Consider the following 12,051-nt stretch of genomic DNA (forward strand, 5'->3'; position numbering starts at 1 on the left):
TCTCGTGACACCTTTAGTCCCTAAAGCGTTACTGTGAACGGGGGAAGGCACAGGAAGAGGCGTTACTTGGAAATGCTCCTGGTTTGCACGCGAACCTCTTTCACCCCGAGAATACAGAACGGCTCCAGCCGTTCTCATGGCCAAGGGCTTCCCAGGCCTCTTAAGCTCTCGAACCAACCAGGCAGTTCTGGAGAGGAAGCCTCTCTATGTTTTCCCTGCCCGATACTTTGCACAGCGGACGCTCGCATGATAGAGTCACCGGCTTCCCTGTGAGTCCCATTTCCTCCGGCAGCCAGACCACGGGTCTCGTTGCCTACACACGACCAAGGTGCAAATGAGGAGGTAGGAGATGTATCATGGCCTGTTCGCAGGTCTGTCCGGGCAGCCCCGCGCGGGGGGTGTCGCGTGCCGGGAAGGGCCGCTGCCTGCTCAAAAGGGGGCTTGGTTTTTGAGCTGTAAAAACAAAAGTGCAAGGCCCCCGACGCAGCCAGTGATGTGTCGCTTTCCCCAGAAGCCTATCAGAAACAGGCTGACATCATCACTGCTAAAATACTCCACCAGCTGTGTTTGCCACTGGTGACAGGAGAGAATCAGAGAGAAAGCCAGAGGGGGCAAGGAGGAGGGGAGCCAGGGAAGTGATATCTGGATGTAATTTACGTTCCAAGGGCCGAGAACTTTCCTCCCTCATCCCTGTGGCGCTGAGGATTGTTCTGCCCCCACCCAGGCCTGGAGAATCAGCCGTGTCTTCTTGACTGGCTAGAAATCACTAACGCTGGCACCCACGGGGAGATGTAGGAATGTGCAAATTATTTAACTTAACTAGCAAAAAAATCACCAAATTGATTGGGGAAGTGGTGGGAGGAGGGATGGTTTTCTACAACCCAGATGGACGTCTCTGTGACTCCGGGCTTTCAATCCTGCGTGGAAGGGCTGCTTGACCTCAGACAGTCTACCACGAGCCTCCCCTTTGGACGCAGCGGGCCACGGTGGGGAAGGCCCGGGCCTGGTCGCCTACGAGACGTGTTGCTTTCCCCTTGAGCCATGGTTTTGCTCATCCCCGAGACAGGCAAATGATTCCTCGTACGAGGGGCCCACTCTCTTTTTGTGATCCTGGGCTTTCCTGCCTCACAGCTCAGAGCTTCTAGAAACTACCCACCTTGGCCCGGCGAGCCACAATCCACACGGGGACACTGAGGGCATCTCTGCTGACCTCGTGCTCGTAATCAGCACCAAGACCTCATGGGAACCAAACCAGCCCGTGTGAAACGGAGAGGTTTCTCGTTTGGCTGATTATTTGGAGGAGCTGAACTAATTACTGTTGTAGCAAGACGCCCCCAGTGTCGTCTCCAGCTGAAGCTGCAAACGAGGCAGCGTAGGAGAAAAACACTGCTGCCTGTTTGTCCCTGTCCCCGCGGCTCTGCCATATCCAGCGTGGTCATTCTCTCTGCCCAGGCAGCGTCTTTGCCCCCTGTGCCCAGCCCGCTGCCGTGGGAGAAGACAAAGGGAACTTCAGGTGCGATCCGGCCTCTCGGTGGCCACTCTGGGTCTCCTTCCTCATGTTCTGCAGCACAGGTAGCACATTGCACCCCAGACAGGAGAGCCCCCCGCCCCTGCAGCCCTTATGCTTGGTGATCCTGCGTAACAGCCCCGGTTGGACGACAGAATCGCTTTCCTCGGGCCTCACTCCCAAATACAACGATCCACTTGAAAATCTTTTCCAGGATGGAGCCTGTAAGTCTGTGGCGAGTCCCAGAGGGGACCCCCAGCACTAGCGTGAGCCAGCGAGGTTCGCTAAGAGAATGGGGCGTCCTCTGCGTGGGAAGCAAGTTAGCTGGTGGGAAGATGCAGGATCTGCAGGTCAAAGTACCTGAGTCAGATCGGCCTTCCACTCCAACAATAGTGCAGGGACCTTGTGCACGTTGGGCACAAGTGAGTGCACAGATACTTTATCGTGTATGTTGTCTCAGCCTTCCAGTCGGCTCTCATGGTGGGAGGAATTAGGGTTGTTGTAAGGATTAAAGAAAACGTGTTCAAAGGAACCAGCACGATACGTACGCCCAGCGGGCCCTTGAGAATATTACTGTCCCTCCCTTCTTCCAACTTATGTGGCTTTGGCCCTGAGAAGCGAAAAGTTAGCTTTGGAAAAATAAATGAAAGGCTTCACGCTCTGAAAACAATTTATGGGGCGCGCCTGGGTGGCTCAGTCAGTCCAAGCGTCCGACTTCGGCTCAGGTCATGATCTCGCGGTTCATGGGTTCGAGCCCCTCATCGGGCCCTGTGCTGACAGCTCGGAGCCTCGGATTCTGTGTCTCCCTCTCTCGCTCTGCGCCTCCCCCGCTCATGCTCTGTCTCTGTCTCTCAAAAATAAATAAATGTTAAAAACTTAAAAATAAAATAAAAAGAATTTATGGAAGGGGAGGCAGTCTAGAAAAAGTCCAGAAAGAAGGGTGACGTTCTCTTAACATGCACAATAAGCCATTTTTACCCTGCCTGTATTCCTGGGGTGTATTCCCATGAGTGGCCCCCCTGAGCACCCTACCACAATTCCTCCAAGGAAGCCTGAATGACCTGCTAGCCAGTATGCATAGAGACCAACTGTGTTTTTCTGAGCATGAGCTGGACTGGAGGGATGCATTGGTGGCCCCGCCATCCACACAGTAAGAGACCCAGAAATGGAGGTTTCAGGCACCTCTCTTCTGCCAGGTGCCCGCTGAGGGAGCCCCTGCCCAGGACGGCCCCTCCCGGGGAGGCTTCCGGTTCCATCTGGCTCTGTCTGTGAGCAGTCTCCCCACACCCCTGTCTCGGGCTGCCCAGGCTCAACTTTGCTAAAGAAGGACACAAAACTGGCACGAAGAAACTGTAGTAAATTTTATTTTAATTTTTTTAACGTTTATTTATTTTTGAGAGAGAGAGAGAGAGAGAAAGAGAGTGAGCTGGGGAGAAGCAGAGAGGGAGACACGGAATCCAAAAGCAGGCTCCAGGCTCCGAGCTGTCAGCACAGAGCCCGACGCGGGGCTCGAACTCACGGACCGCGAGATCATGACCTGAGCCGAAGTCGGACGCTTAACCGACTGAGCCACCCAGGCGCCCCTCATTCCCCTCTTTCTAACTTGACGGCTGTGTTGTGTGACTCATCAGTGGTAGCATTGTGCTTTAATGGATTAGCTGGTGCCTAAAAATCGCCAGGGCCCTCGTGCGAGCAGCACAGAAGTCTGCCGAGTCCCCTAGCAGCCAAGGCAAGCCGACCCGCCAACATTTCACGTGTGGGGCTTGGTGGGAATGAATCCTAATGTATCAAAAAAATAGATAATGACCGCCCTCTGTGCCAAAGCCTGGAGCTGGACCTGTGGTCCGGTTATTGGTGCTAATCCTCCTCTCTGCGTGAGTGCCAGAAAGGCTCCGGCGGAGAAGTAGCATCAAACCACAATTTGTTTATGTGTCTGCGTCCCCTTTAAAAAAAAAAAAAAAAAGGAAGGAAAAATGCTCTCCTTTAGCCTCTGCGTGGTATCAGTGCCTCCAACCAGGTGGTCTTACGTATATTTTTGAAGCAGCCTCTGGTTGTTGCTTATAGCCGGTTTTTAGTTAATTAGGCTTTATTGTTGAAAGTAGTTTTAAGTTTGGGGGGGGGGGGCGGTGGAGCAGAAAGTACACGGATTCCCAGACACATAGTTTCCCCTGTTGTTAAAATCTTGCTTCTACGTAGTACGTTGGTTACGGTAGTCGAGCCAGTGTTGATACGTGATTATGAACCTAAGTCAGTAGCTTTCATGAAGGCTCACTCTTTGTGCTCTACATTCTGTGGTTTTGGCAAACACCTAATGTCATGTATTCGGCATTCCTGTATCATCCAGAGTAGTTTCGCTGCCCCCAAAATCTATGTTTCACCTATGTGTGCTCCCTGTCTCCACCCCCGTCCTGGAGCCCTGACAACCACTGATCTTTTCACACGTCTGTAGTTCTGCCTTTTCCAGAATGTCATATAGCTGGAATCACACAGTATGTAGCCTTTTCAGACTGGCTTCTTTCCCTCGGCAATACGCATTTAAGGTTCTTCTATGTCTTTTAGTGGCTTTGATACGGCATTTCTTTTTAGCCCTGAATAACATGTTGTTTTCCTAAGGCACGCTTTTTAAGACCCCGGGGTGGGGGGGGGGGGGCAAGTGGGATAGAATCTGTCACCCCAGTGACCTGTTGAGTCAGATCCTAAAGGGGCCTCCCCCGCAGAGGAGGCTCTGGGAGTCAGGCTGCAGGGTATGAGAAGAACCCAACGTATCATTCAGGATTTGTGTCTGGGGGTGTCTCTGAACCAGGGTGTGGGTTTACTGAAAACCCTGCAATGTTTCCACCAAAGCCTGAGTCAGGTTCCGTGTTTGATGTGATTAAATGTTTAAATAGGACACTCGAGGGGCGCCTGGGTGGCTCAGTCGGTTAAGCGTCCGACTTCAGCTCAGGTCACGATCTCGCGGTCCGTGGGTTCGAGCCCCGCGTCGGGCTCTGGGCTGATGGCTCAGAGCCTGGAGCCTGCTTCCGATTCTGTGTCTCCCTCTCTCTCTGCCCCTCCCCCGTTCATGCTCTGTCTCTCTCTGTCTCAAAAATAAATAAACGTTAAAAAAAATTAAAAAAAAATAGAACACTCGATATTCTTCCACTCGACTGAAGAGTTGTGACTGCTTTTATTAGTGATTTTTAAACACCGAAATAAGTGGGTCTCTCACTTAGCCCTGCTAAGTGGATCATCACTCCAGCGTTTTCTGATTTTTCTGGAGGTTGAGAATGTAGGTAGTCACGCACACTGGCCTTCAAGGAAAGTAGATGGGCGCTTTTTTTTTTTTTTTTCCTGCTGGTAAAACAGGATCGAGAATTTCACTTGCGCACGAAGTTGGCGATTCCCAGCGTAATAATTTCACCCAAAGCAAGACATGTTCGTGGAAGCCCAGCCTCTGAGAGATCTCATTGATCCCGGGTATCGGCGGAGTTTGGGCCAGTGCCAAGCAAAAATGTTTTGTAAAACAGATGTCCTTCACATTTGTGAAGACAGGGAATTCTTGTGGAGGAAAGGGGAGACATATTTAAACAACAGACGTTTTGTTTTCTTTATATCTTGTTTTTGGTGATATGTACATATGTGTGTATATAGACAGAGCACCAATCTAAGATAGAAAGAGACAACCAAACGGCATAAATATGCGGCTCTGCATGCAGTGTTTAGATGCACTGGTAGTTGACTAAGTAGTTAAAGGAATTTTATTACACTTACACACAGAGGAGCTAAAAATGATCTTCAAAAGCCAGTCATTAGCCAGACCAGGAAGGTGACATTGAATAAATACTCATCAGCCCAGAAGTGAGGCTGCGTTGCCTCCCTGTCTCGATTCGCCCATCCTGAACAGAAATTGGAGGGGATTGTTTTAGAGGTTGGTTGGAGGGGGCTGAAGAGGTGGGGGGGAGCGAGCAAAGGGGTGTGCCTGCCGCAGCAGGAGGAGGGCAGGAAAGGGTGGGAGAGGATGAGAGGTAACTCGCCCCTAAAAAGGAGGGTGCCGGCTACAAGGCCTCCAGACATGAAAGGCAGAGGGGCCTCAAGCTGACATAGGACAAAAGCTATTCATGGTCACATTTGATCCTGCAGACTGCTCAAAGTGTTTGGGAAAGAATGTATTTATGGGTTGAAAAAAAAGGGGCTGTGGCGAGCTGCCAGAAGTTATGTAACGTGCTTCGGTTGTATATGACACTGCCCTCCTGAATATAGTTTCGTTGGGGTTTAATCAGAGACCGTTTGCACCCCGACATGATCATCAAATGAATTAGCGATCGTTAGCCCCTCTGAAAGAGCAAAAGGGAACCCAAGAGTGGAGAGAAGGTAACTGAAGTACGATTCGGTGAGGTCATGACCAGCCTGACAGGGGAGTGATGAGTTAAGGCAGCTATCGCTCAGCCCAGAAAGCTGCCTGTTCAGCGGGGAGCCAGACCCAGGGAAGGTTCTGCTCCTCTCCCTGGGGAGGACGAAAGTCCAATTTAGTCCCAGCTGGTGAAAACAAGCAAGGTCAGGCAGAGCCTTTCAGTGTCTAAACATTGACCTCTGTTGGCCAGCGGTGGCATTGCAGTGTTTTTACACACGGGAAGCAAACAGGGGGCTGAACATGCCAGGAAGTGTCCCACACTCTGGGGATAGAACAATTGAACAAAACAGGCAACATCTCAGCATCCCCCCCCTCCCTCGCCGGAGCATATGGTCTTAAGGGATCCTGGGGGAGTTGGTAAAACAGGCAAACAAATGTATAAGCAAATTTGTATTTTGTTTTTATTTATTTTTTTTTATTTTTTAACGTTTATTTATTATTGAGAGAGCGAGAGAGAGCATTAGCGGAGAAGAGGCAGAGAGAGAGGGGGAGACACAGAAGCTGAAGCAGGCTCCAGGCTCTGAGCTGTCAGCACAGAGCCTGACACAGGACTCGATCCCACGAACTGCAAGATCATGATCTGAGCTGAAGCCGGACTCTCAACCGACTGAGCCGCCCAGGCGCCCCATCAGCAAATTTTTTAACTAATGCACCAAAAGATAAGAAGTGATAGGAGAAAAAATAAGACAGCCCAGAGAGGGTACGGATACTAGGGACGGAGGGTCATTACTTTAAATAATGGTCAGTGAAGCTGTCTCTGAAAAGGGGAATGGAAGACCATGGTCCACAGGGCAGAAAGGACTCCACATGGAGGGAACATCCAATGCCCAGACCCAGATGCTCAAGTGTCTTTAGAGTTAAAGGATCAACAAGGAGACAAGTGTCACTATAGTGCAGTGAGTAGGGGCAGGGGCACACGCAGGCCACGTTGGGCTGGTCATGGCAGCTTTTTCTGCCAGGGAGAAGCTGGCTTGGCCAAGGCAGTGGTGGTGGAGGCAGTAAGAAATGGTCTCGTTCTGCATATATTTGGAAGAGGGAACCAAGAGGATTTGCTTGTAATTTGGAGGTATGCCGTGTGCTAAAGAGCCCAGCACATTGTGACTCCCAGGCCTTTGACTTGAACCCCTGGAAGATCGGGATGCCATTCACGGAGAGGGGGAAGAACAGAGCAGGCGTCATTGGGCAAAGGCACATCAGGAGGTCTATCTTGGACACGTAAAGCTTGAGTGGCCCATAGACACCCAAGTGGACGCCATCAGCTAACATGGTTGCCACTATCCAACTACGCCCTTGTGAAGTTACTTGTTTCATGTGCACGTCCTGCCTCCCCACTGAAGGCGAGAACTGGATCTTTAACCCCAGGAACTCTTCTCCAGTCCTTAACACTTAGCAGGGGCTCTGGGTTACGTAGTGAACGTGACTACAACCTCTGGAGTGTGAATCCTTGATCAGTAATATTTTGAAGCTCTTGGTACCGTAGGGAAGACCCACATGGGTCTCCAGGGCAAGCAGTTCACATAGTCGTTGTTCTGGTTTAAAGTAACATCATGTCACCGAATCCCACCATCTATGTTTCATATGGAAACCAGTACCTGTTGGCAATGGCGGCGTGCTTTGAGGTAGATAATGCTCTTTGTCAAGGGAATTTCAAGCAGGTAGACCTTCCCACGTGTATTCTCATGGAAAAATCCCTTGGTGTGATTTCTTCAGGAACTATTAATGATCAGTTAACCTTTAAGGATGCTTATATCCTTCTGACAAACCCAATTATGCAATAAGAATAGGTTTGTTATGAATACTGTAGTGTGCTTATTTGAGATATGTGCAACAAGAGTTTGACTTTCACCAAAGAGAGAGAAAATTCTTACTTTAGGGCACATATATGCAGACAAAAGAAATGCATTATCTAGATAATTCAGTCTATGTAATTAGTGAGGATAAATCTTAGAGAGGATAAGTAATTAGTAATTAGTAAGGACAAAAAGAACATTTGGCCTAAGCCATGCAAGTCCACTGCTTACAATGATCAGATTATCGAATAGCCTTTTTTTTTAATATTTATTTATTTTTAAGAGACAAAGTGTGAGTGGGGAAGGGACAGAGACAGAGAGAGAGAGAGAGAGAGGGAGGGAGGGAGACACAGAATCCGAAGCTGGCTCCAGGCTCTGAGCTGTCAGCACAGAGCCCGATGCGATACGGGGCTCGAACCCACCAGCTGTGAGATCATGACCTGAGCCAAAGTTGGACGCTTAACCGACCGAGCCGCTCAGACACCCCTATTGAATAGTCTTTCTCCCCTAATTTGCGTAGACCCAGCTGAGGATGGGTGATGTGGCATCTTTTCCCAGGATAGCAGAGCTTCTCTGGGAAGAGCCAAAGCCAGAATTTAGGAGGAAGGGACCAAGAGCAAGCCTTTGAAGGGGTAGAGAAGATTTTCCCAAACCTATCCAGTTAGAAATAAATTCTATTATCATCAGCCTTTTAGTCCACATCTCAAATATTCTCCTCTCTCCTCCTGTCTTTTCTTACATGAGTTTTTAGGTTAGGCTGTTCAAGTTATAGACCACGTTGCAGCATTTAATTCTAAGACTTGCCTTTGGAGTTTTGAGATCAAAGAGTAATGAAGGGCTTTCAAAATGCCCCCAAACATTACGGTGTGTATAATGGGAAGCATATGGATCTGCGTCATAGCTGTTGGAATCGTCAGTGATGTTACCTCTTATAAAGGCCTCGAAGACAAGCTCTTCTTAAAAATTAGTCAACAGATACTTGGTAACATGTAGACGTTTGCAGTGAGATTGGTTTACGCGTAGACAGTAAATGTTATATTCAGAATATGAACTCTTGGCTGCTCTGAGGAGTTTCTAGAATATGGCTCCCACACCAGGAACCTGTCCATTAGTAGATGTTGGGCTGTCTGTCAGCAAGGAGACAGACTCCACCCAGTAGAAGGGATCATCATTGAAAAGGCAAAGCCAAAAAAGAGGCCATTGTGTTTAGAAATAGGGTTTATGATATTAGGAACATCACATTACCTCCGACTGGTGTTAGGCAGAGATAAGCAAATACGTTCTTTTTTAAAAATATATACATACACACACACACACACACACACACAATTTATATAGAATATATGTTATATAAATTTATTGTCAAATTGGTTTCCATACAACACCCAGTGCTCATCCCAACAGGAAACAAATAGATTCTTATGAGGTGTTTACACTTGAGAACGTTGTTTCTGTGACTTTCAGTTGCAGCTAAAGAATCCCCACTTGAGGGGCACCTGGGTGGCTCCGCCGGTTAAGCGTCCGACTTCGGCTCAGGTCGTGATCTCACACTTCGTGAGTTCGAGCCCCGCATCGGGCTCTGTGCTGACAGCTCAGAGCCTGGAGCCTGCTTCGGATTCTGTCTCCCTCTCCCTCTGCCTCTCCCCTGCTTGTGCTCTGTCTCTCTCTCTCTCTCTCTCTCTCTCTTTCAAAAATAAATAAACTTAAAAAAATATTTTTTAAAGAATCCCCACTTGAAGCAGGATTTGTTCGTTCTGGATGATGTTAACGCTCTAAGAGGTTTGGGATGGGATTTATGGAGCCAGCTCCAAGTGGGTCCTTCCCATTTGGAACTCAGTGGGCGTCCTGATATGATACTGTAACTTGTAGGTATATTTGTACATACATATATGCAAATACACATGTGTGCGTGATGTAATGCAATTCTGTAAGTGAATAGCAGCCTCATCACCCACTTATGTAGGGAGACTAGAATTGTATGAGTAGATATAAGGCCCCCAGTACTTCACAATTTTCTGAATGATGAAATAAATCCATGATTTATTTCATGCCATCGGATCTTATTTATTTCAAGTAAACATTTAGCACTGTTGGGGGGCGTGGGAATGTTAAATTCCTCTCTTTTAGTGGGACTATAATAGCTTTGTTCACAGGGGCAGAAATCGGGAGCATATGAAAAGAAAATGGGTTTGGAGAGCCAAAGACTGGGATTAAATCACTATTCCATGATCTTACAGCTAGGATGTTAGGCAAGTGATCTAATCTATTGGAGATATAGTTTCTTATTTGTAAAATCGGAACAATAGTACCTTTTTTCACTAGTCTATTGTGAGCATAAACAAAGTATTTTTTGTGAAGTCCATACCTAAATGTTTGACAGGTAGTGGACATTCAAGAATCTTTAGCTCTCTTTACATTATTAAAATAGCCCAGAACAATGAAGTTCCCCCCACCCCGATCCGATAATATGCACATTTATATGGGCTCCTGTTCACACGCATGCTATAGTAATAAGCTTGCATATAAATTCACTCCAGTTGTCCCCTCTATAAATACTATGCCTTTTATGGAGCAAATAAAGTATATCCCTTAATAAGTGTGTGTAGAACCAGATAAATCGTAGTTATCAAAAAAGATTAGATAAACTAGAAAGCCACAATCCATATAAATTACATGGAAATGTGCTACTTTGGAGGTTTGGGGATATTTCATTATTTTTTAAGTTTATTTATTTTAAGAGAGAGAGAGAGAGAGAATCCCAAGCAGGCTCTGCACTGTCAGCACAGAGCCTGACACGGGCTCAAACTCACAAACCATGAGCTCATGACCTGAGCCAAAATCAAGAGTCAGAAGCTTAACCAACTGAGCCACCCAGGCGCCCCTAGGTTTGGGGGGTATTTTAATTACTTATATGTTTGTGTATGTGTGCCTGTGTATAAAATTCAACAGAATGTTTTTAATATTATTATAGTCAATATTATTTTGACTTACCTCCATCTATCATTTTCATTGTTCTTCCTTCTTCCCTGCATCTACAAACTTCCACCTAGATTGATTTTTTTCCTCTACCTAAAGAATACTCCGTAGCATTTTCTTTAGTGCAGATCTCTGGTGGTGAATTCTCTTAATTACTATTCATCTGGAAAATGTCTTTATTTTGCCTTCATTCCTGAGGGATCCTTTTGCTCAATATAGAATACTTGGTTGGCAATTCTTTTTCTTTAGTGCTTTAAGGATATTCCATTGTCTTCTGGACGAAACAGTTCCATTTTTTTGTCAGTAACTTTTTCATTTAAGGAATTTCACGTGATTCCTCCCACTGTCAGTCATCTTAGTTCTTCCAAAGTCGGAATCACAATCTTCAAAATAGCCATTTTAAAAAGAACTTGTGTTCAGTCCACAATTGTCACTTTCACTGCCAAGTTCTTTCGGTTGGGCTTTTCTGATCTCCGCTTGAATATGAACACACATCAAAAATTCCCCACCTGTAATCTTTGCACTTGATGTTGGGCTTGCTTAGCTCATAGACAAAGACTTAGACAAGTGGGAAAAACAAATCCTCTTTTGCAACCCAGAACTCATCGTTGAATGTGAGTTTTGATACAGATAAGAAGGAACATGATACTTAAAATAGTCCCTTGGGGAGCCTGGGGGCTCAGTTGGTTAAGCGTCAGACTTCGGCTCAGGTCATGATCTCACCGTCTGTGGGTTCAAGCTCCGCATCGGGCTCTGTACTGACAGCTCAGAGCCTGGAGCCTGCTTCCGATCCTGTGCCTCCCTCTCTCTCTGCCCCTTCCCTGTTTGCACTCTGTCTCCCTCTCTCACCCAAAAATAAATGAACATGAAAATAATTTACAAAAATAAAAATATTTTTCCTAGTTACGGGTTAGACCTTCTTGAATCTGTGGATTGTTGTCTCATACCAATTTTGGAAAATTTTTAGCAGTTATCTCCTAAAAAATGTCACTTCTGCCCCGTGATCTCTCTCTCCTCCAGGTGGAATGCAATTTATTTGTCTGTTGGGTCTTCTCCGTGTGTCTTCTGAGTCTCTCCTATGTCCTCTGTGTCCGTGACTTTTGTGTCTCTGTGTCTCGTTCTGCATGGTTTCTTCCAAAGCTCAAATTCAGGAATCCAGTTCATAGGTTCTGTCATCAGCCACATTTATTCTGTTGTAAAATTCATTGCGTTTTTGATTTTAGTGAATATATGTTTCTTCATTTAGAATTTCCATGGATCTTCGGAACACAGGTTCTAGATCTCTACCAAAATCCTCAAGCTTGTCTTTAATCTCCTTAAATACTATAAGCATAGGTTATTTTTTTTTAATATTTTTTTGAAGTTGATTTTTGAGAGAGAGAGAGAGT

At 46.8% G+C, this 12,051-nt stretch overlaps 1 protein-coding gene and 1 non-coding gene across 19 annotated transcripts in view; both read left to right on the forward strand.

Moving 5' to 3' along the window:
• The window catches only part of ATXN1 (ataxin 1), a 415,607-nt gene that overhangs the window by 399,999 nt on the left and 3,557 nt on the right, over positions 1 to 12,051 (forward strand). The gene's annotated exons all lie outside the window — the stretch shown is intronic.
• Positions 11,183 to 11,308, forward strand: LOC111560706. Its single transcript, XR_002742700.1, has one exon. It is a non-coding gene; the product is annotated as a small nucleolar RNA SNORA40 (small nucleolar RNA).

The sequence above is a fragment of the Felis catus genome, chromosome B2 (assembly GCF_018350175.1).
Source record: "Felis catus isolate Fca126 chromosome B2, F.catus_Fca126_mat1.0, whole genome shotgun sequence".
In the NCBI taxonomy this organism is placed as follows: domain Eukaryota; kingdom Metazoa; phylum Chordata; class Mammalia; order Carnivora; family Felidae; genus Felis; species Felis catus.